At 48.3% G+C, this 23871-nt stretch overlaps 1 protein-coding gene across 5 annotated transcripts in view; it reads right to left on the minus strand.

Moving 5' to 3' along the window:
- Nucleotides 1-23871, minus strand: part of LOC138268126 (cold-inducible RNA-binding protein B-like) — a 157297-nt gene that overhangs the window by 126424 nt on the left and 7002 nt on the right. The window contains exon 1 of one of the 5 annotated variants that reach the window (XM_069217530.1): nucleotides 135-387. The exons of the other annotated variants lie outside the window; for them this stretch is intronic. The gene's annotated coding sequence lies outside the window, so the exon portion shown is untranslated. Of the gene's footprint in view, nucleotides 1-134; nucleotides 388-23871 lie in introns of those variants that run through there. 5 annotated transcript variants of the gene reach the window in all.

A 23871-nucleotide genomic window follows, 5' to 3' on the forward strand; every position in this document is an offset into this window, starting at 1 on the left:
TCTTGTCCCAAGGACAAAATAAACATGAAAACGTGTTGTCCTTGACACCAAACAATGTGCCCTGGGCGTCCAGCTATAGAAATTCCACACCTTCCACACCTGTTACTTGAAAGTCGTTCATAGGAATTCCACACCTGTTACTTGAAAGTTGTTCGCTGTCCATTGTGCCACCACATTCCTCCTAGTCACACATGGCAGGATTTCAGACTTCTGGAAGTGGATGGTCCTCTTCTGACGCAACAGATAGCAGGACGCCCATATCACTGCATTGTGGTTGTAAATCTTGTAGGAAGTTGGTGGCTCTGTATATACTATCTCAAAGTAAGAGATAGTGTGCGCAGAGTCCAAGGGTTCCTCTTAGAGGTAAGATAGAGGCAAAATTAGATAATTCTAATACTCTATTTTGTGGTAGTGTGGTCGAGCAGTAGGCTTATCAGAGGGTAGTGTTAAGCATTTGAAGTACACGGGCAATAAATGAGGAACACACACTCATAACTCCAGGCCAAAAGTTTTTATATAGAAATATATATATTTTCTTTATTTTTAGAACCACAAGATTCAAATTGCAGGTAAGTACATTAAATGTAAGGTACTTTGCATAGGTAAATATGGAACTTTGAACTAAAACAGTAATGTACAAAGTTTTGGCAAAAATGACAACTAGGTATTTTAAAAGTGGAAACTGCAAAAATCAACAGTTCCTGGGGGAGGTAAGTACAAGTTAGTTTGTCAGATAAGTAAAGCACTTACAAGTTCACTCTCCGGGGCATAGGCAGCCCACCGCTGGGGGTTAAAGTCAACCCCAAACACCCAGCACCAACAATACAGGGCCAGTCAGGTGCAGAGGTCAAAGTATGGCCCAAATAACATAGGCACCTATGGAGACCAGGGGTGCTCTGAATCCAGTCTGCTAGCAGGTAGATACCTGCATCACCTGGGAGCAGACCGGGCGGGGTTTGTAGACCACGTGGCGGGGGGGCACAGGGGGCAGGTCATAAGGGTCCCAAACAGGCACACAAAATACACCCTCAGCGGCACAGTGGCCTCTGAGTGCAGTGCGCAAAGTAGGTGTAGGGTTTAGTATTGAAATCAATGGAGGGACCCAGGGGTCACTCTGGCGATGCAGGCACGGCACGGGGGTTTCTCGGGCCAGCCACCAACTGGGCAACAATGAGGGCCGCCTCCTGGTCACTCCTGCACCGGTAGTTGGTTTCTCTCGGGCCTGGGGGCCTCGGATGCAGTGCTTCCTCCAGGTGCTGGGTTCTTTGTTACCAGGCAGTTGCGGTCAGGGGGAGCCTCTGGATTCTCTCTGCTGGTGTCGCTTTGGGGGTGCAGGGAGGTTGTCTCAGGGTATCCACGTCGTGGGAGTCGCCTGGGTGTCCTCGCTGCAGGGTTGGTTTCTCTGCACACGAGCCGGGGGCGTTGGGTGCAGTGTTGGGGACTCACACTTCCGGAGTGAGGCTGGAGTCTCTTTAAAGTTGTTTTCTTCTTGGTTGTTTAGACTGAGCCGCTGTAGTTTCCTGATCCTTTAGGTTGCAGGGCAGTCTTCTGAGTTGGCAGAAGTCGCTGGTCCCGCTGGATGTGATGCTGTTGCAGGTTCTCTGAATCTGGAGACAGGTCGGTCCTGAAGCAATACCCTTTAGGTCAACTACTGCCCCTGCATCAGCCAAGGCCCTGCTATTTTTTTTTTTTTTAACCAGAGTGGATTCCCAAAGGAGGTGGTTTCTGACAGAGGTACCAACTTCATGTAAGCCTACCTCAAACACATGTGGGATGAGTGTTGGGTGACTTATAAGTTCACCAAACCAATGGCCTAACAATACACTGAAGGGCATTATCATGGGGCTCTCTGAAAAACTCAACAGAAGATGGGATGTTCTCCTGCCATGCCTGCTTTTTGCCTAGAGAGGTGCCACAGAAGGGAGTAGGGTTTTCCCCCTTTGAGTTTCTGTTTGGCCATCCTGTAAGGGGACCACTGGCACTTGTTAAAGAGGGCTGGGAGAGACCGCTCCATGAGCGTAAACAATATGTGGTTGTAGGGAAATGCCTCCCTTGGCATGTTAACCCCCTAATTGTTTGCCTTTTGTTGATGCCAGTTATGGTTGAAAGTGTGCTGGGACCCAGCACCAGTATTCTTTCCCTAAACTGTACCTTTGTCTCCACAATCGGAACAGCCCTGCCACGCAGATGAGTACATTGTAACTGGTACTCCTGGTACCAAGGGCCCTGTGGCCAGGGAAGTCTCTAAGGACTGCAGCATGTCTTATGCCACCCTGGGGACCCCTCACTCAGCACATGCACACTGCCTCACAGCTTGTGTGTGCTTGTGGGGAGAAAATTACTAAGTTGACATGGCACTCCCCTCAGTTTCCAAGCTCTTAACCCATTGCCTGTGGCATAGGTAAGTTACCCCTCTAGCACGCCTTACAGCCCTAAGGCAGGGTGCACTATACCACAGGTGTGGGCATAGCTGCACGAGCACTATGCCCCTACAGTGTCTAAGCAAAACCTTAGACATTGTAAGTGCAGGGTAGCCATAAGAGTATATGGTCTGGGAGTTTGTCAAACACGAACTCCACAGTTCCATAATGGCTACACTGAAAACTGGGAAGTTTGGTATCAAACTTCTCAGCACAATAAATGCACGCTGATGCCAGTGTGGGATTTACTGTAAAATGCACACAGAGGGCATCTTAGAGATGCCCCCCTGTATGTTAGCCCAATAGCTTGTGCAAGGCTGACCGGTCTGTACCAGCCTGCCACTTCCACACAAGTTTCTGACCACATGGGGCGAGTGCCTTTGTGCACACTGTGGTCAGAAACAAAGTCTGTACTGGGTGGAGGTGCTTCTATATAAAACCTATTGGCCTGGAGTCAAGTCTTTGAGTGGGTGTTCCTCATTTATTGCCTGTGTGTGTACAACACATGCTTAACACCACTCTCTGATAAGCCTACTGCTCGACCACGCTACCACAGAATAGAGCATTAGTATTATCTAATTTTGCCACTATCTTACCTCTAAGGGGAACCCTTCCACTCTGTGCACACTATTTCTTACTTTGAAATAGTATATACAGAGCCAACTTCCTACAGTGCTGGACTATGTACTTGACCTCCACTGAAGGGTGGCTGAGTACATGTGTAAGGAAATGCCTCCTTGGCATGGTTACCCCGACTTTTTGCCTTTGCTGATGCTAAGTTATGATTTGAAAGTGTGCTGAGGCCTGCTAACCAGGCCCCAGCACCAGTGTTCTTTCCCTAACCTGTACCTCTGTTTCCACAATTGGCACACCTTGGCATCCAGGTAAGTCCCTTGTAACTGGTACCCCTGGTACCAAGAGCCCTGATGCCAGGAAAGGTCTCTAAGGGCTGCAGCATATCTTATGCCACCCTGGGGACCCCTCACTCAGCACAGACACACTGCTTGCCAGCTTGTGTGTGCTAGTGGGGATAAAAAGACTAAGTCGACATGGCACTCCCCTCAGGGTGCCATGCCAACCTCACACTGCCTACAGGTATAGATAAGTCACCCCTCTAGCAGGCCTTACAGCCCTAAGGCAGGGTGCACTATACCATAGGTGAGGGCATAAGTGCATGAGCACTATACCCCTACAGTGTCTAAGCAAAACCTTAGACATTGTAAGTGCAGGGTAGCCATAAGAGTATATGGTCTGGGAGTCTTCTAAAGACACTGCTCCAGCGACGCATCCCCAGGGTCCAGCGACCTCTGAAGCCTCAGAGGACTACCCTGCATCTAGAAGGACCAAGAACTCCTGAGGACAGCTGCTCTGTTCCACAAAGACTGCAACTTTGCAACAAAGAAGCAACTTTGAAACAACACACGTTTCCCGCCGGAAGCGTGAGACTTTGCACTCTGCACCCGACGCCCCCGGCTCGACTTGTGGAGAACAAACACCACAGGGAGGACTCCCCGGCGACTACGAGACCGTGAGTAGCCAGAGTTGACCCCCCTGAGCCCCCACAGCGACGCCTGCCGAGGAAATCCCGAGGCTCCCCCCTGACCGCGACTGCCTGCTTCAAAGACCCGACACCTGGTAAAGACTCTGCACCCGCAGCCCCCAGGACCTGAAGGATCCGACCTCCAGTGCAGGAGCGACCCCCAGGTGGCCCTCTCCCTTGCCCAGGTGGTGGCTACCCCAAGGAGCCCCCCCCCTTGCCTGCATCGCTGAAGAGACCCCTTGGTCTCCCATTGATTTCTATTGCGAACCCAACCCTTGTTTGCACACTGCACCCGGCCGCCCCGTGCCACTGAGGGTGTACTTTCTGTGCTGATTTGTGTCCCCCCCGGTGCCCTACAAAACCCCCCTGGTCTGCCCTCCGAAGTCGTGGGTACTTATCTGCTGGCAGACTGGAACCCGGGAACCCCCATCTCCATTGAAGCCTATGCATTTTGGGCACCACTTTGACCTCTGCACCTGACCAGCCCTGAGCTGCTGGTGTGGTAACTTTGGGGTTGGTCTGAACCCCCAACGGTGGGCTACCTTGGACCCAAACTTGAACCCCGTAGGTGGTTTACTTACCTGCAAAAACTAACAAACACTTACCTCCCCCAGGAACTGTTGAAAATTGCACTGTGTCCAGTTTTAAAATAGCTATTTGCCATTTGTGTGAAAACTGTATATGATATTTTGCTAATTCAAAGTTCCTAAAGTTCCTACATGAAATACCTTTCATTTGAAGTATTACTTGTAAATCTTGAACCTGTGGTTCTTAAAATAAACTAAGAAAATATATTTTTCTATACAAAAACCTATTGGCCTGGAATTGTCTCCGAGTGTGTGTTCCTCATTTACTGGTTACTGATGAGGATCAGGAAGCAGAGCGTGAACCTCTTCCTGACCTCCTCTTAACTGACCCTAAGGATGGGACAGTAGACGGCGTGGTCTATTCAGACAGCCTCTCTGCCCAAATGCAAGCTGACTTGTATGTAGGCAGGTCCTGCAACAGTATGCTGAGCTATTTTCTTTGACCCCTGGTGTAAGGAAATGCCTCCCCGGCATGGTTACCCCCTGGCTTTTTGTTTTTGCTGATGCGAAGTTATGATTTGAAAGTGTGCTGGGACCCTGCTAACCAGGCCCCAGCACCAGTATTCTTTCCCTAAACTGTACCTTTGTCTACACAATTGGCACAACACCCTGGCACTAAGGTAAGTCCCTTGTAACTGGTACCAAGGTCCCTGATGCCAGGGAAGGTCTCTAAGGGCTGCAGCATATCTTATGCCACCCTAGGGACCCCTTACTCAGCACATGCACACTGCTTCACAGCTTGTGTATGCTGGTGGGGAGAAAATTACTAAGTCGACATGGCACTCCCCTCAGAGTACCATGCCAACCTCACACTGCCTATGGCATAGGTAAGTCACCCCTCTAGCAGGCCTTACAGCCCTAAGGTAGGGTGCACTATACCACAGGTGAGGGCATAGGTGCATGAGCACTATGCCCCTACAGTGTCTAAGCAAAACCTTAGACATTGTAAGTGCAGTGTAGCCATAAGAGTACATGGTCTGGGAGTCTGTCATACACTAACTCCACAGCACCATAATGGCTACACTGAAAACTGGGAAGTTTGGTATCAAACATCTCAGCACAATAAATGCACACTGATGTTGGTGTGCAATCTATTGTAAAATACACCCAGAGGGCATCTTGGAGATGCCCCCTGAAAACATACCCGACTTTCAGTGTAGGCTGACTAGTTTTTGCCAGCCTGCCACACACCAGACATGTTGCTGGCCACGGGGGGAGAGTGCCTTTGTCACTCTGTGGCCAGGAACAAAGCCTGTACTGGGTGGAGGTGCTTCTTACCTCCCCCTGCAGGAACTGTAACACCTGGTGGTGAGGCTCAAAGGCTCACCCCCTTTGTTACAGCACCACAGGGCATCCGAGCTATTGGAGATGCCCGTCCCTCCGGCCACTGCTCCCACTTTTGGCGGCAAGGCTGGAGGAAATAATGAGAAAAACAAGGAGTCACCCCCGTTCAGGACAGCCCCTAAGGTGTCCTGAGCTGAGGTGACTCTTACTTTTAGAAATCCTCCATCTTGTAGACGGAGGATTCCCCCAATAGGATTAGGGATGTGCCCCCTCCCCACAGGAGAAGGCACAAAGAGGGTGTAGAAACCCTCAAGGACAGTAGCCATTGGCTACTGCCCTCCCAGACCTAAACACCCCCCTAAATTCACTATTTAGGGCCCCCCAGAACCTAGGAAACTAGATTCCTGCAACCTAAAGAAGAAGGACTGCTGACCTGAAGCCCTGCAGTGAAAACGGAGACGACAACTGATATGGCCCCAGCCCCACCAGCCTGTCTCCCTACTTCGATGAAAACTGCAACAGCGACGCATCCAACAGGGACCAGTGACCACTGAAGCCTCAGAGTACTGCCCTGCACCCAAAGGACCAAGAAGCTCCCGTGAACAGCGGCTCTGTTCAACCCTCTGCAACAAAGAAGCAACTTTAAAGACTCCACGTTTCCAGCCGGAAGCGTGAGACTTTCCACTATGCACCCGACGCCCCCGGCTCGACCTGCAGAAAATAAACACCTCAGGGAGGACTCACCGGCAACTGCAAGCCTGCGAGTAACCAGAGACGACCACCCCTGAGCACCCACAGCGACGCCTACAGAGGAAATCCTGAGGCTCCCCATGACCGCGACTGCCTGTAACAAGGGACCCGACGCCTGGAAACAACACTGCACCCGCAGCCCCCAGGACCGGAAGGAACCGAACTCCAGTGCAGGAGCGACCCCCAGACGACCCTCTGCCTAGCCCAGATGGTGGCTACCCCAAGGAGCCCCACCCCCTTGTGCCTGCCTGAATTGTTGAAGAGACCCCCAGGTCTCCCCATTGCTTTCAATACAAAACCCGACACCTGTTTGCACTCTGCACCCGGCTGCCCCTGTGCCGCTGAGGGTGTACTTTCTGTGCCTACTTGTGTCCCCCCCCAGTGCCTACAAAACCCCCTTGGTCTGGCCTCCGAGGACACTGGTACTTACCTGCTGGCAGACTGGAACCAGGCACCCCTGTTTCCATTGAAGCCTATGTGTTTTGGGCACCTCTTTGACCTCTGCACCTGACCGGCCCTCAGCTGCTGGTGTGGTATCTTTGGGGTTGCCTTGAACCCCCAACGGTGAGCTATCTTGGACCCAACTTTGAACCCTGTCAGTGTTTTACTTACCTGTGAACTTAACAATTACTTACCTCCCCCAGGAACTATTGATTTTTGCACTGTGTCCACTTTTAAAATAGCTTATTGCCAATTTTGTCAAAACTGTACATGCTATTGTGATTATTCGAAGTTCCTAGCATACCTGAGTGAAATACCTTTCATTTGAAGTATTACTTGTAAATCTTGAACATGTGGTTCTTAAAATAAACTAAGAAAATATATTTTTCTCTATATAAAAACCTATTGGCCTGGAGTAAGTCTTTGAGTGTGTGTTCCTCATTTATTAACTGTGTGTGTACAACAAATGCTCAACACTACCCTCTGATAAGCCTACTGCTGGACCACACTACCACAAAATAGAGCAGTACAATTATCTCTTTTTGCCACTATCTTACCTCTAAGGGGAACCCTTGGACTTTGTGCACACTATTTCTTACTTTGAAATAGTATATACAGAGCCAACTTCCTACACCTGGTCAGACACATCTCCGGTGTCCTAAGATGTGGACACCGGAGACAGTTTACCTGTCAGAAAACACAATATTCAGACAGTCTGACCAAGTAAAGAAAGCACGAAAGTGGACGTCCACAAGATGCTGATAGAGCATGATAGAGCATTTTGACAGTCCCTGGGCTAGCCCAGTGGTCTTGGTCCCCAAACCTCACACCAAGGATGGAAAGAGAGAGATGGAATGGTTTCTTACCTGTAACTCCAGTTCTCTCGTAGGGGTATTTCCATGATAGTCATAAGCACTGACTAGTTCTGCGCGCCTGCGGGGACCCCGGAGCACTGATGTGAAGTATATTCTTAAGTGCAAATACCAGCCCTTTGAAAAAAGGTCTGTCAAAAAACACTTAAGAATAACAATGTGCAGCCTATGTGAACAGCTACACAGGCCAAATTGTTCAAAGAAAAACAGTTGTAGTGTAAATTCACGTTTAAACATCTATTTATTCTAGAAATGTAATAACAAATACATTCTCATATTCTATTTACACCTCTCATGAGAATAAAACAATGCAGGGCAGTCTAGCCCATAGGCTGCCATTATACAGAATGTAAATAGAGCTGTGCCTTTAAGAAAGTAAAGTCTTCCTGTTTCCCATCATGCACAGCAAAAGGCAGTTGCCTCAGTTCTTTTTGAAGGCTTGTAAACCTGACATGAAGGAACAAAACATTTGTTGGAGTACCAACATCGATAATATTTATGGCAACCTGTTCTATGTCAACTCCACCGGGGAGGAGGGAGGGTTGCTTATGACTATCATGGAAATAACCCTACGAGAGAACTGGAGTTACAGGTAAGAAACCATTTCTCGTAGGGGATTTCCATGTATAGTCATAAGCACTGAATAGAGTAGCAAGCCCATCCCCATAACCGCGGTGGAGTAGACAGAAAAATACTGACAAAAAACATGAGTCATGCAAATAAATTCTTAAGCAAGGCCTGCGCATCTGCCCTAGCGTCTGTATCAAGGCAGTAATGCTGAGTAAAGGTATGGACCGACTTCCAAGTGGCAGCCTTGCATATTTCTGCCAAAGGGACATTTCTCATCAAGGCTGCAGTAGCTGCCTTCCCTCTAGTAGAGTGGGCTTTTGGCTTACCACCAAGGGATTTGTTTGCTAACTGATAACATAACATTATACATGAAACAATCCACCTGGATAAAGATTGCTTAGACGTGCCCAACCCTGTTCTAACTGGGCGATAGTTAACAAAGAGCTGTTGTGATTTACGTAAGCATTTTGTCCTGTCCAAGTAAAATTTCAAAACCTTCTTTACATCCAGAGAGTGCAGAGTTCTCTCAGCAGGAGTAGTTGGATTTTGAAAGAAAGTTGGTAATGAAATGGTTTGGTTCAAATCATCATTTACTTTTGGTAAAAATTTTGGATGAGTCCTCATTACCACTTTCGCAGAATGAAAAACCGTGTAGGGCTCTTAAGCGCAAAGGGCCTGGATTTCGCTAACCCTACGCGCTGAAGTGATTGCCACCAGAAAAGCAGTTTTCCATGTGAGATGTTGAAGTGATGCCTTATGTATTGGCTCGAATGGAGGTAGCATCAGACGCAATAGGACAACATTCAGTTCCCATGGAGGAGATGGCTTTCTAATGGGAGGAAAGACCTTTTTTAAACCTTCCAGAAAGTCCTTAATAATTGGAATCCGAAAAAAGGAAGTTTGTGAAGGGCTCTTTCTGTATGCCGTTACAGCCGCCAAGTGTACCTTTATTGAGGACAGTTGTAAGCCTGATTTTGCCAAACTTAGCAAGTATGGCAGGATAGATTCCTTTCTACAGGATACCGGGTCAATGTTGTTGTCTAAACACCACACACAGAATCTCTTCCACTTGCTTGCATAAGCCGATCGTGTGGAAGGGCGCTTTGCTTCTTTCAGGATTTCCATACAGTCCTGAGGTAGGTTCAAGTGTCTATATTGCACTAGCTCAGGAGCCATGCTGCCAAACTCAACGATGAGAGGTTGGGATGAGATATCTGCCCTTTGAACTTCGTGAGCAGGTCCGGACGATAAGGGAGCCTGATGTGTGGTTTGAGTGACCGGTGAAGAAGGTCTGGGAACCACCATTGGTGTGGCCATTCCGGAGCAATTAGGATCATTTTGGACTGAGCATTGGATAACTTCTGGAGGACCGCCGGAATCGGGGGAAGCGGTGGAAAGGCGTAAAGAAATGCTCTTGACCAGCTTATCCACAGGGCATTCCCCAGTGTCCCTGGATGGTAATATCTGGAGGCGAAGTTTTGGCATTTTTTGTTTTCTGGGGTTGCGAATAGGTCTATAGATGGGGTACCCCATAGTGCGAAAATGGAACTAACGACGTCATCGTGTAGCACCCATTCGTGGTTCTCGTCCATTACGCAACTGAGGGCATCCGCTTGAACATTCTGCCAGGCAGGTGAGTTGCCACTAGCGACAGGTTCCTGGCTAGAAGCCAATGCCAGATTGTCTGAGCCTCTCTGGATAAAATCCTGGAGCCTCCTTGTTTGTTTACGTAGTACATAGTGGCCACTTTGTCCGTCTGGAGAAGGAGAGTTTCCGCTCTCAGAGAGGGAAGGAAGGCTTTGAGCGAAAGGTGGACTGCGCGAAGCTCCAGCAGGTTGATATGATAGAGACTCTCTCTCCGTGACCACTTGCCTTGGACTGGAAGAGGTTCCATGTGCGCTCCCCATCCGAGCAGTGACGCATCTGTTACGATGGTTTGAGCTGGAGGCTGTTGTTGGAACGGAATCCCCACCAAGTGATTGTTGGGTAAACACCACCACTTGAGGGACTGTAGGGCGTGGGGAGAAAGGAGGACTTTGCTCTCCCAATCGTCCATCAGTTGACACCATTGATCCTCCAGGTTTTCCTGTAATGGTCTCATATGGAGGCGAGCATTGGGAACGAGATGGATACAAGACGCCATCGAGCCCAGCAGAGAAGCTATTACTCTTGCAGTGGTCTGTGAAGTTTCCTGTAGTTGTTTGCACTTTTGGAGAATCGATAATCGTCGTTCCTCCGAAGGAAACACCTTTCCTAGATTGGTATCTATAATGGCCCCTAAGTAATGCAGCCTCTGAACAGGCGTTGCTGTGGACTTCAGGAGATTGACCTGAAGACCGAGATTCTGTAACAGCTGTAGAGCCCATTTGAAATGTTGTTGCGCATCTAGATAACTGGAGGCCTTTATGAGACAATCGTCTAGATAGGGGTAGACAAATATTCAATGTTTTCTCAAGTGGGCGGCTACCACCGCCATGCATTTGGAAAAAGTTCTCGGCGCTGATTTGAGGCCGAAGGGTAGAACCGCAAATTGGTAATGACGTTTTCCGACGGAGAACCTTAGGAATTTTCGATGTTTCTTGGTCACCGGAATATGAAAGTAAGCGTCGCAAAGGTCTATGGCACAGAGCCAGTCGCCCTGACGAAGATGTGGGTAAATTTGGTGTAAGGATAGCATCCTGAATTTCTCTTTGCGAATCCACTTGTTTGCTGTCCTTAGATCTAAAATGGGACGAAACTCTTGCTTGTCTTTTTTCGGCACAAGGAAATACCTTGAATAAATCCCTTTCCCTTGCTGGCTGATCGGGACGGGTTCTATGGCTCTTTTTTGTAATAGAATAGTGACTTCTAACTGAAGAGCTTCGAGGTGGTGGCTGGCTGGTTTGGGTGGAACAGATGGTGGAGGACTGGTGAATCTGAGAGCGTAACCATGTCTCACAATATTCAATACCCAGGCGTCTGATGTGATGTGTAGCCACTCGTCCAGATGATTTGAGATACTTCCCCCTACCGGAGTGGATAACGGAGGAGGGGGAAGCGAAGATTCAGGGCTTAGACGCGGGAGCCTGTCGAGTTGTCTGAGTTTGAGGTGTTGAACGACCCCTTGTCGACCTTCGTTGTGTGGAGAAGCCCCTTTGGTGCTGCTGCTACTGCTGGGGGCGTGAAGACATCCAGTGTGTTGTCTGATACCTGTGGGTGAAAAGTTTTCACTGATATGGACGGAATACCTTTCGTTGTTCTTTCGGGCGTTCCATGCCTAACGCTTTTAGGGTATCTAGCTCAGACTTCATCCTGGCCATCTCGTCATCGGCATGAGAGCCGAACAAAGTAGAGCCTGAGAAAGGTAAATTTTGTATTCTCTGCTGTGCTTCTGGTTTGAGAGATGTTAGTCGCAACCATGCATGTCTTCTTAGCGCTATTCCGTGAGCATAGTTATGTGCGGATAGTACCGAAGAATCAGCCGCAGCACTTATTACCTGGTTAGAAACCATGGCTCCCTCACCCACGACCTCCAGGAAATCTTCCCTTTTGTCCTTAGGAAGATGCTCCGCAAACTGCAGTATAGAGTCCCAGAGGGCCCGATCGTATCTCCCTAATAAAGCAGTGGAGCTGGCTGCTTTCATTGTGATGGCTGCAGTAGAGCATACTTTTCGGCCTGCAGCATCAATCTTTCTGCTCTCTTTATCCGGAGGTGAGGAGGAAGACGGTGATGTAGAGTGCAATTTCTTTGCCGCTACTATAACCACTGAGTCCGGTACTGGGTCCGACCTCAAGAATAGAGGATCTTGTTCTGGTGGACGATACTTTTTAAGAAGTCTGGAAGGAGCAGACTTTGTTGCGGCCCGTGAAAGAAAAATATCCATTGCCGGTTCAATAAGACCCGGAACCAGTGGAAGCAAAGGTCTCGAAGATGTCCTCTGATGCAAGGTCTCGAAGATTACTGATGTCGATGGGGCAGGTACCGCCAACGGGATATTCAGTTTGGTTGCCCCTCACACTAAGACCTCCTGGAATGTATTCACATCATCTATGGGGGACACTCTCGGGGACGGTGAGTCCGATAGGGTTGGAGAGTAGTCCCGTGTAGACGAAGAAGAATGTCTATGATGTGAATGCTGAGATCTCTGCTGTGACTCATGACGATGGTGCCGAGAGGAAGATGAACGTCTAGAGGAATGTCCAGAATGCCTTACGGATCGCGTTGGAGTCCTCAGAACAGACTCTGAAGGAGGAGCCGGAAGAGGAGCCGTAGGTGTTACTGGTGTCTGCGGCAACTGTTGAGGAGAGAGCTGTGGAGACGCTGGAAGCAGGATGAGTGAGGCCGAGGATTCTGACGTGGCATAAACCCTTCTGATTGTCGCATCGACGTCAACACACTCCTCGACGTCGAAGTGCGGTGACGACGAGTGCCTCTTGACGTCGATTCCTCTCGCCGTTGAGAACCTCTCGACGACGACCCTCGACGTCGATCGCCCTCGCCGTGTCGATGGCAAGCCGGACTCAGATCTCCTCGACGTGGATCGTCCTCGCTGTGTAGACGGCGACCCAGATTCTCTCGACGGCGAGCGTCCACGCCGTCTCGACGGCGAAATGGCTGTCAACGGCAAACGATGCTTCTTCCTCGCCGATGAACCACTCCTCGACGGCGAGCATGTTGGCGCCGTTCCCTGTCTCGATGTCGACGCCCTCAACGTCGTCGGAGACCTGTGTCGTTTTTGAGCAGGTCTGGTAGGAGTTATAGAGGAAACAGGGTGAGCCCTGGTAGAACACTGACCTTCTCCTCGCTCTGTGGTAGAATGACCACTTTTTCTCCTGTCCTCTCTCGCCTGAAGTCGGATTTTCTCCCTATCACGAAGAGTTCTTCTGGAGAAAGGTTTACAGATGTCACACGACTCCGGTTTGTGGCTGGATGGAAGGCAAATTATACAGACCCGATGTGGATCTGTTTTAGCCTTTTTTCTGCCACAAGAAGGGCATTTATCAAAAAGTGAAGGCATTTCTAAACTAGAAAAACCTCAAAATTCTGTCAGAATTTAACAGAAAAGAGTAGAAAATGATCACTCAATATTAAAAACGTCGAGTGAAATTGAAATTCAAAAGATTTTGAATGAATTTGTGTCACAAAAAGGCTTTGTGAGGTAGAGCTCAATGCTTCAGGGTCCTGTCATAAAGGAGCCGGAAAAAAGAACTGAGGCAACTTCCTTTTGCTGTGCATGATGGGAAACAGGAAGACTTTACTTTCTTAAAGGCACAGCTCTATTTACATTCTGTATAATGGCAGCCTATGGGCTACACTGCCCTGCATTGTTTTATTCTCATGAGAGGTGTAAATAGAATATGAGAATGCATTTGTTATTACATTTCTAGAATAAATAGATGTTTAAACGTGAATTTACACTACAACTGTTTTTCTTTGAACAATTTGGCCTGTGTAGCTGTTCACATAGGCTGCACATTGTTATTCTTAAGTGTTTTTTGACAGACCTTTTTTCAAAGGGCTGGTATTTGCACTTAAGAATATACTTCACATCAGTGCTCCGGGGTCCCCGCAGGCGCGCGGAACTATTCAGTGTTTATGACTATACATGGAAATCCCCTACGAGAGAATAGGTTTTGTGTGGCCTTTCGAGGACTCAATTCTGTCACCAAAAAAGATGCTCACCCCATATCTAGAGCAGATGAGCTGATTGACAAGTTAGGCGCAGCCAAATTTTTGAGTACCTTTGACTTAACTGCAGGGTACTGGCAAATTAGGATGGCACCTGGAGCAAAAGAGAAAACAACATTCTCAACACCTGATGGGCATTATCAGTTTCCTGCAGTGGTTCCCAAACTGGGCGCCATGAGCTGCATCATTACCGATAGCAGTGACCTAATTCTGCAGCTGCATATTAGAATTTAGATAATCCCCTCCATTAAAAAAAAGTCAAAAGCCGTTTTCCTCGTTTAGAGTGCAGAGCTCGTGATTGTGGAATTTCGAGTGAGAATGAAAATGTCACTTACCCAGTGTACATCTGTTCGTGGCATCAGTCGCAGTAGATTCGCATGTTCTGCAATAGCTCGCCATCTGGTGTTGGGCCGGAGTGTTACAAGTTGTTTTTCTTCGAAGAAGTCTTTCGAGTCACGGGACCGAGTGACTCCTCCTTTTGTCTCCATTGCGCATGGGCGTCGACTCCATCTTCGATTGTTTTTCCCCGCAGAGGGTGAGGTAGGAGTTGAATTGTAGTAATAGTGCCCATGCAATGGAGTGACTAAGTATGCACCTATTTAAGGTTGAGATGATACATATAGAAATAATTGAAGGTAGCTTCCAAACTGCTACAGGCTCCCGGGGAGGCGGGTGGGCACATGCGAATCTACTGCGACTGATGCCACGAACAGATGTACACTGGGTAAGTGACATTTTCAGTTCGATGGCATCTGTCGCTGTAGATACGCATGTTCTGCATAGACTAGTAAGCAGTTATTTCCCCAAAAGCGGTGGATCAGCCTGTAGGAGTGGAAGTAGTCTGAAATAATGTCCTTAATACGGCTTGACCTACTGTGGCTTGTTGTGCGGATAACACGTCTACACAGTAGTGCTTGGTGACTGTGTGAGGCGTAGACCATGTGGCTGCCTTACATATTTCTTGCATTGGGATGTTTCCTAGAAAGGCCATGGTAGCACCTTTCTTTCTGGTTGAGTGTGCCCTTGGTGTAATGGGCAGCTGTCGTTTAGCTTTAAGGTAGCAGATTTGGATGCATTTAACTATCCATCTGGCTATACCTTGTTTTGAAATTGGGTTTCCTGCGTGAGGTTTTTGAAATGCAATAAAGAGTTGTTTAGTCTTTCTGATGTTTTTTGTTCTGTCAATGTAATACATTAATGCTCTTTTGACATCTAATGTATGTAGTGCCCTTTCAGCTACGGTATCTGGCTGTGGAAAGAACACTGGAAGTTCCACTGTTTGATTTAGATGGAACGGTGAAATAACCTTTGGCAAAAATTTAGGATTGGTCCTTAGGACGACTTTATTTTTGTGTAGTTGTATAAAAGGTTCCTGTATAGTAAACGCCTGAATCTCGCTTACTCTTCTCAGGGAAGTAATGGCGATGAGAAATGCCACCTTCCAGGTTAGGAACTGTATGTCGCAGGAGTGCATGGGTTCAAAAGGTGGACCCATAAGTCTAGTTAGGACAACATTTAGGTTCCATGAAGGAACAGGTGGTGTTCTTGGTGGTATAATTCTCCTAAGGCCCTCCATGAATGCTTTAATGACTGGTATTTTATATAGGGAAGTTGAATAGGTAGTCTGCAGGTATGCAGATATTGCTGCAAGGTGAATCTTAATGGAAGAGAAAGCTAGGTTAGATTTTTGTAAGTGAAGCAAGTAACCCACTACATGTTCTGGAGTTGTGTGTAATGGTTGTATTTGATTAATATGGCAGTAGCAAACAAACCTCTTCCATTTACTTGCATAGCAGAGCCTGGTGGATGGCCTTCTTGCTTGTTTTATGACTTCCATACATTCTTGGGTAAGTTGTAAGTGCCCGAATTCTAGGATTTCAGGAGCCAGATTGCTAGATTCAGCGATGCTGGATCTGGGTGTCTGATCTTTTGGTTGTGCTGTGTCAACAGATCTGGCCTGTTGGGCAATTTGATGCAGGGTACCACTGATAGGTCTAGCAGCGTTGTGTACCAGGGTTGCCTTGCCCAAGTTGGTGCTATCAATATGAGTTTGAGTTTGCTTTGACTGAGTTTGTTTACCAGGTAAGGAAGGAGAGGGAGAGGAGGAAAAGCGTAAGCAAATATCCCTGACCAGTTCATCCATAGGGCATTGCCTTGGGATTGTTTGTGTGGGTACCTGGATGCGAAGTTTTGGCATTTTGCGTTCTCCCTTGTCGCAAACAAGTCTATCTGAGGTGTTCCCCAGAGTTTGAAATAAGTGTTCAGAATTTGGGGGTGAATTTCCCATTCGTGGACCTGTTGGTGATCTCGAGAGAGATTGTCTGCGAGTTGATTTTGTATCCCTGGTATAAACTGTGCAATTAGGCGAATTTGGTTGTGAATTGCCCAATGCCAAATTTTTTGTGCTAGCAGGCTTAACTGCGTGGAGTGCGTCCCTCCCTGCTTGTTTAGATAATACATTGTTGTCATGTTGTCTGTTTTGACGAGAATGTATTTGTGAACTATTATTGGTTGGAAAGCTTTTAGTGCTTGAAAAACTGCTAGAAGTTCTAGGTGATTGATATGCAGTTTTGTTTGATGTACGTTCCATTGTCCTTGTATGCTGTGTTGATCGAGGTGTGCTCCCCACCCTGTCATGGAAGCATCTGTTGTTATTACGTATTGTGGCACTGGGTCTTGGAAAGGCCGCCCCTTGTTTAAATTTATGTTGTTCCACCACAGAAGCGAGAGGTAAGTTTGGCGGTCTATTAACACCAGATCTAGAAGGTGACCCTGTGCTTGAGACCACTGTGATGCTAGGCATTGTTGTAAGGGCCTCATGTGCAGTCTTGCGTTTGGGACAATGGCTATGCATGATGACATCATGCCTAGGAGTTGTAATACCATCTTTGCCTGTATCTTTTGTGTTGGATACATGCGTTGTATGATGGTGTTGAAATTTTGAATTCTTTGTGGACTTGGAGTGGCTACTCCCTTTGATGTGTCTATTATGGCTCCCAGGTATTGTTGTACCTTGCGTGGCAGAATTTTGGATTTTGTGAAATTGACGGTGAACCCGAGTTTGAAGAGGGTTTGTATGATCTGATTTGTGTGATTTGAGCACTGTATGAACGAATGGGCCTTGATTAGCCAGTCGTCCAAATATGGGAACACATGTATTTGCTGCCTTCTTATGTGTGCAGCGACTACCGCTAGACATTTGGTAAAGACTCTTGGTGCGGTTGTTAATCCGAAAGGCAGTACCTTGAATTGGTAATGTATTCCTTTGAATACAAACCTTAGGTATTTCCTGTGAGATGGGTGTATTGGTATATGGAAATAAGCATCCTTGAGGTCTAAAGTTGCCATGTAGTCGTGTAGTTTTAGCAATGGCAATACTTCTTGTAGTGTGACCATGTGGAAGTGGTCTGATTTGATGAAAGTGTTCACTACTCTGAGGTCTAGGATTGGTCTCAGCGTTTTGTCCTTCTTTGGTATCAGAAAGTACAGTGAGTAAACTCCTGTGTTTATTTGTGTGTTTGGCACTAATTCGATTGCATTCTTTTGCAATAGTGCCTGCACTTCTATCTCCAGGAGATTGGAATGGTGTGTTGTTAAATTTTGTGCTTTTGGTGGTATGTTTGGAGGGAATTGTAGAAATTCTATGCAATAACCATGTTGGATAATTGCTAGAACCCAAGTGTCTGTAGTGATTTCCTCCCATGCTTTGTAATAATGACCTATTCTTCCCCCCACTGGTGTTGTGTGGAGGGGGTGAGTGACATGTGAGTCATTGTTTAGTAGTAGGGGTTTTGGGGCTTTGAAATCTCCCTCTATTTCTAGGGAATTGCCCTCCTCTATATTGTCCCCGAAAACCTCCTCTATACTGTCCCTGGTAAGTGGACGGTGTTGCTTGTGAGGTGCTGGCTTGTGTGCTTTGACCCCGAAACCCCCCTCGAAAGGGCGTTTTACGGAATGTGCTGTAATTCCCTCTGCTCTGCGGGGAGTAGAGTGCGCCCATGGCTTTGGCAGTGTCCGTATCTTTTTTGAGTTTCTCAATCGCTGTGTCCACTTCTGGACCGAACAGTTCTTTTTCATTAAAAGGCATATTGAGAACTGCTTGTTGAATCTCTGGTTTAAATCCAGACGTTCGGAGCCATGCATGCCGTCTGATAGTTACAGATGTATTAATTGTCCGTGCAGCTGTATCTGCAGCGTCCATGGAGGAACGTATCTGGTTGTTGGAGATGGTCTGTCCCTCCTCAACCACTTGTTTCGCCCTATTTTGGAAGTCCTTGGGCAGATGTTCAATGAGATGTTGCATCTCGTCCCAGTGGGCTCTGTCATAGCGCGCAAGTAGTGCCTGGGAGTTTGCGATGCGCCACTGGTTTGCAGCTTGTGCTGCGACTCTTTTACCAGCTGCATCGAACTTGCGGCTTTCTTTATCTGGGGGTGGTGCATCTCCAGATGTGTGAGAGTTGGCCCTTTTCCTAGCTGCTCCTACAACAACAGAGTCTGGTGGCAGCTGTGTAGTGATGAAAACCGGGTCCGTAGGAGGCGGCTTATACTTCTTTTCCACCCTTGGTGTGATTGCCCTACTTTTGACCGGCTCCTTAAATATGTCTTTTGCGTGCCGGAGCATACCAGGGAGCATAGGCAGGCTTTGGTAGGAGCTGTGGGTGGAGGAGAGTGTGTTGAACAAGAAATCATCCTCGACCTGTTCTGAGTGGAGGCTTACGTTATGAAATTGTGCTGCTCTAGCCACCACCTGAGAGTACGCGGTGCTGTCTTCTGGTGGAGATGGCTTTGTAGGGTAGGCCTCCGGGCTGTTATCTGACACTGGGGCGTCGTATAGGTCCCATGCGTCCTGATCTTGGTCACCCTGGCTCATGGTGGTGTGAGCTGGGGAGTGAGATGGAGTTTGTGCTGGTGAAACGTTAATCACGGGCGGAGGAGAGGGTGGTGGTGTAATTCTTTTAACCACTTTTGGTTGTGGTGCTTGTTCCGTCTGGAACTCCAACCTTCTCTTTCTCCTAATGGGGGGGAAGGGTGCTTATTTTTCCTGTCCCCTGCTGAATGAAGATACGCTTTTGCGTATGGTCCACATCAGTTGCTTGTAGCTCTTCCTCAAACCTATGCTTTTGCATTTGGGAGGTTAGCGAGTGCTCTTCTGTATAAGAGCCTGAAGCTGGGTCGCTTGCAGTTTGTTTCGGCGTTGAAACTTTGTCTGCGTGTTTTTTCGGCTCCGAGGTGACTTTTTTCCTTTTCGGGGCCGAAACCTCTCGGCGTCGATCTGTTTCGGTGCCGCTGTCTCGGCGTCGAGCCGTGTCCACACCGGCATCTCGGTGTCGAGGCTTGTCTCCAGCACTTTCTCGGTCCCGAGAAGGCTGCGTGCCGGTGTCTCGACCGGAGTCGGACGATCTCGGCACTGTTTTGGCCTTTTTCGGTGCCGACGGTCGGTCACCGAATTTATGGGTCGAGCCATGGCCTGGTGGCAGTGGCGTCCCCTGGGCCTTGTAAATGTTTCTCTGTGTGGTTTTCGACGTCTTACTCACGGTTTGTGTATCGTCGAATCCTTCGGAGTCTGAGTCTTGGATCGAGAAGGTACCTTCTTCTTCCTGTTCCTCGAACTCCCGTTGGGCTGTCGGTGCGGACGCCATTTGAAGTCTTCTGGCTCGACGGTCTCGGAGTGTTTTTCGGGACCGGAACGCACGACAGGCCTCGCAGGTGTCTTCGCTGTGCTCAGGTGACAGGCACAGGTTGCAGACCAAGTGTTGGTCTGTGTAGGGGTATTTATTGTGGCATTTGGGGCAGAAACGAAACGGGGTCCGTTCCATCGGCGTTCTTCAGCACGCGGTCGGGCCGACCAGGCCCCGACGGAGGATCGAAAAACTACCCCGAAGGGCACCGGAGCTCTTCGATCTTCGATGCGGTGTGGAATCTAAGTACGCCGATCCCGAACGCAACAATACCGACGAAAATCTTCCGAAATTAGCTAATTTTCCGTTCCGAAACTCGGAGCGACAGGAACACGTCCGAACCCGATGGCGGAAAAAAAACAATCGAAGATGGAGTCGACGCCCATGCGCAATGGAGACAAAAGGAGGAGTCACTCGGTCCCGTGACTCGAAAGACTTCTTCGAAGAAAAACAACTTGTAACACTCCGACCCAACACCAGATGGCGAGCTATTGCAGAACATGCGTATCTACAGCGACAGATGCCATCGAACATTGAAATACAGCAAGGAAGGGCCTTGAAGTTTAATCCTCAAACACCATCTAGTGGTAGTAATTATAGTACACACTAGTTCTATTCACAAAAACCTGCAGGCTCAAGTTTACTAAGATTTCACACAATGTGATGAAACTTCAAATTTTGCTGTGCATTGTTGCATTAAAGTGAAAACAGAGTGCAGCACCATATATGCAAAACTTTGCATGCTGCTGGTGTCACTCCCAGATCTAGCACACAAATAGGTTGCTTTGTGCGACACACAGTCAAACACCAGAGTGCAGAGGAGAGCATATGCTGTCTAGCATAGGATTAGTACTGAAGACTTTCCCTTCAGTACAGATTTCTAAGCATAGTTTATATTGTTTCTAACTTAACCAATTATATATTTTTTTAATTAAACAACTGTTATATTTTTATGTTGTTACATCTATGATTATAATACCTTCATTGGCTTTATTCCAATTATTTTCAGAGTGAAAAATGTAAGTACTCCTGAGGCCCGGCTCACATCCCCCCACCCACCCCAAAAAAAAATAGCATAATGGGGAGCCGCGGCCAATAGCCAATAGGTCAAGGGAGGCGCGGGTCAAAAAGGTTTGGGAACCACTGGTTTACTGTTATGCCCTTTGGCTTAAAGAATGCCCATGCCACCTTCCAAAGGTTGGTGAATCAAGTCCTTTCTGGTTTGGAGCCATTAGTGCAGCATATCTAGATGATACTGCTGTCTTTAGCTCAAAATGGCAGGATCACCTGGAGAAGGTTTTGCAGGCCCTGAAAGCAGCAGGCCTCTCTATCAAGGCATCCAAATGCCAGATAGGGAAGGGGACAGTTGTGTACTTGGGCAACCTCGTAGGTGGAGGCCAATTGCAACCATTACAACTCAAGATCCAGACAATTTTGGACTGGGAAGCTCCAAAACCCAGACTCAAGTCAGGGCATTCCTTGGCTTGACTGGATATTACAGGAGGTTTGTGAAGGGATATGGGTCCATAGTGACTCCCCTCACAGATCCTACCTCCAAGAAAATACCCAAGAAGGTAAACTGGACAATAGACTGTCAAAAGGCACTTGACACCCTAAAAGAAGCTATGTGCTTAGCACCAGTTCTAAAAGCTCCAGATTATTTTAAGCAATTCATTGTGCAGGCAGATCTGAACATGGGATAGGAGCAGTCCTATCCCAAACCAATGATGATGGCCTTGCCCAGCCTGTTGCTTTCATTAGCAGGAGGTTCCTCCCCAGGGATCAGCGCTGGAGTGCCATTGAGAGGGAGTCCTTTGCTGTGGTTTGGTCCCTGAAGAAGTTGAGACCATACCTGTTTGGTATTCACTTCACAGTTCAAACAGACCACAGGCCTCTCAGATAGCTCATGCAAATGAAAGGAGAGAACCCTAAGCTTTTGAGGTGGTCCATATCCCTATAGGGAATGGTCTTTGTAGTGGAACATAGACCTGGGACTGCCCATGCCAATGCAAATGACCTTTCCAGGTTCTTGCACTTAGGAAAATGAAGACTCTCTTGGGAAAGGTTAGTCTCATTCCCTTTCGTTTTGGAGGAGGGAGGGTGTAGGAAAATGCCACTGTTGGCATGGTTACCCCTCACCCTCCCAACACACACACACACACCTTTTGTTGATGCCAGCTTTGATTGGAAGTGTGCTGGGACCCTGCTAAACCAGGCCTCAGCACCAGTGTTCTTTCCCTAAAACTGGCACATCAGTTAAGTCCCTTGTAAATGGAACCCCTGGTACCCAGGGCCCTGTGGCCAGGTAAGGTCCTTAAAGACTGCAGCATGTATTATGCCACTCTCAGGGACCCCTCACTGCAGCTTGTGTGTGATAGTGGGGAGAAAAGACAAAGTGGACATGGCACTCCCCTCAGAGTACCATGCCCACAAACCACTGCCTGTGGCATAGTTAAGTCACCCCTCTAGCAGGCCTTACAGCCCTAATGAAGGGTGCACTATACCACAGGTGAGGGCATAGCTACATGAGCATTATACCCATACAGAGTCTAAGTCAATTCTAGACATTTTAAGTGCAGAGTAGCCATACTGAGTATATGCTCTCAAAGTCTCATTACAAACTTCACAGCACCATAATGGCTACACTGAATACTGGGAAGTTTGGTATCAAACTTCTCAGCACAATAAACATACACTGATGCTAGTGTATAATTTATTGAAAAATGCACACAGAGGGCATTTTAGAGATGCCCCCCTGTATGTTAGCCCAATCACTTGTGCAAGGCTGACTGGTCTGTGCCAGCCTGCCACTTCCACACGAGTCCCTTTGTGCACACTGTGGTCCGAAACAAAGTCTGTGCTGGGTGGAGGTGCTTCACACCTCCACCTGCAGGAACTGTAACACCTGGTGGTGAGCCTCAAAGGCTCAAGCCTGGTGTTACAATGCCCAGAACACTCCAGCTAGTGGAGATGCCCACCCCCCGGACGAGTTTATACTTTTGGCAGCAAGTCCGGAGGGACAATGAGAAAAACAAGGATTCACCCCTCAGCCAGGTCCACCCCTAAGGTGACTAGAGCTGAAGTGACCCCTTCCTTGAGAAATCCTCCATCTTGCTTTGGAGGATTAGGATCAATAGGGATAGAGATGTGCTCCCCTCCCCAGAGGGAGTGGGCAAAAGGAGGGTGTAGCCAACCTCAGGGACAGTAGCCATTGGCTGCTGCCTTCTGACCCTATCACACCCCTAAATGTAGTATACAACCCATACAAGATTCCTGAAGACCTCAAGAAAGAAGGACTGCTGAGCTGAAAACCCCACAGAGAAGAGGAGAGACCAACCAACTCAGCCCCAGCCCTACTGGCCCCTCTCCTGCTTCGAAAAGCTGCAAGAAAAGAAGCAACGCGTTCTACAGGACCAGCGACCCCTGAAAACCCTCCAGGGGACTGCCTGCATTACCGAGGAACAAGAAACTCCAGTGGACCACGGACCAGCCCAAAGAGGAGATCAAGAAACCAACTTTAAAGGGACTCACACCTCACTCCAGAAGCATGAGTCCAACTACTCTGCACCTGACGCCCCCAGCCCATGTCCAGAGAAAACAGGCGACTCTGGCGATGTGTCCACCCTGGGCTGACCTCCCTGCACCTCTTCAACGAAGCCTGCAGAGGGAATCCAGAGGATCCCCTGACCGGGACTGCCCCGGACAACGATATCAGACACCTGGAGAAGCACTGCACCCGAAGCCCCCACCCTTGTGAGAAATCATTAGTGATGCAACGACCAGCAGGCGGCCCTCATCCTTGCCTAATCAGTGGCTTGCCTGAGAGGTCTCCCTGTGCCCTTCCTGCAGCACTAAAGTGACCCCCGGGTCCCTCCATAGAGTTCTATTGAGAACCTGATGCCCTGTTGACACACTGCACTCGGCCACCCCCGTGCGGATAAGAGTGCGGTTTTTGTGCCTACTTGGGGCCCCTCCAGTACTCCTCCAAAACCCCCTGGCCTGCCCTCCGACAACATGGGTACTTCCCTGCAAGCAGACCGGAACGCCCCTTGTCTCCATAG

The sequence above is a fragment of the Pleurodeles waltl genome, chromosome 12, assembly GCF_031143425.1.
Source record: "Pleurodeles waltl isolate 20211129_DDA chromosome 12, aPleWal1.hap1.20221129, whole genome shotgun sequence".
NCBI classification, from domain to species: Eukaryota; Metazoa; Chordata; class Amphibia; order Caudata; family Salamandridae; genus Pleurodeles; species Pleurodeles waltl.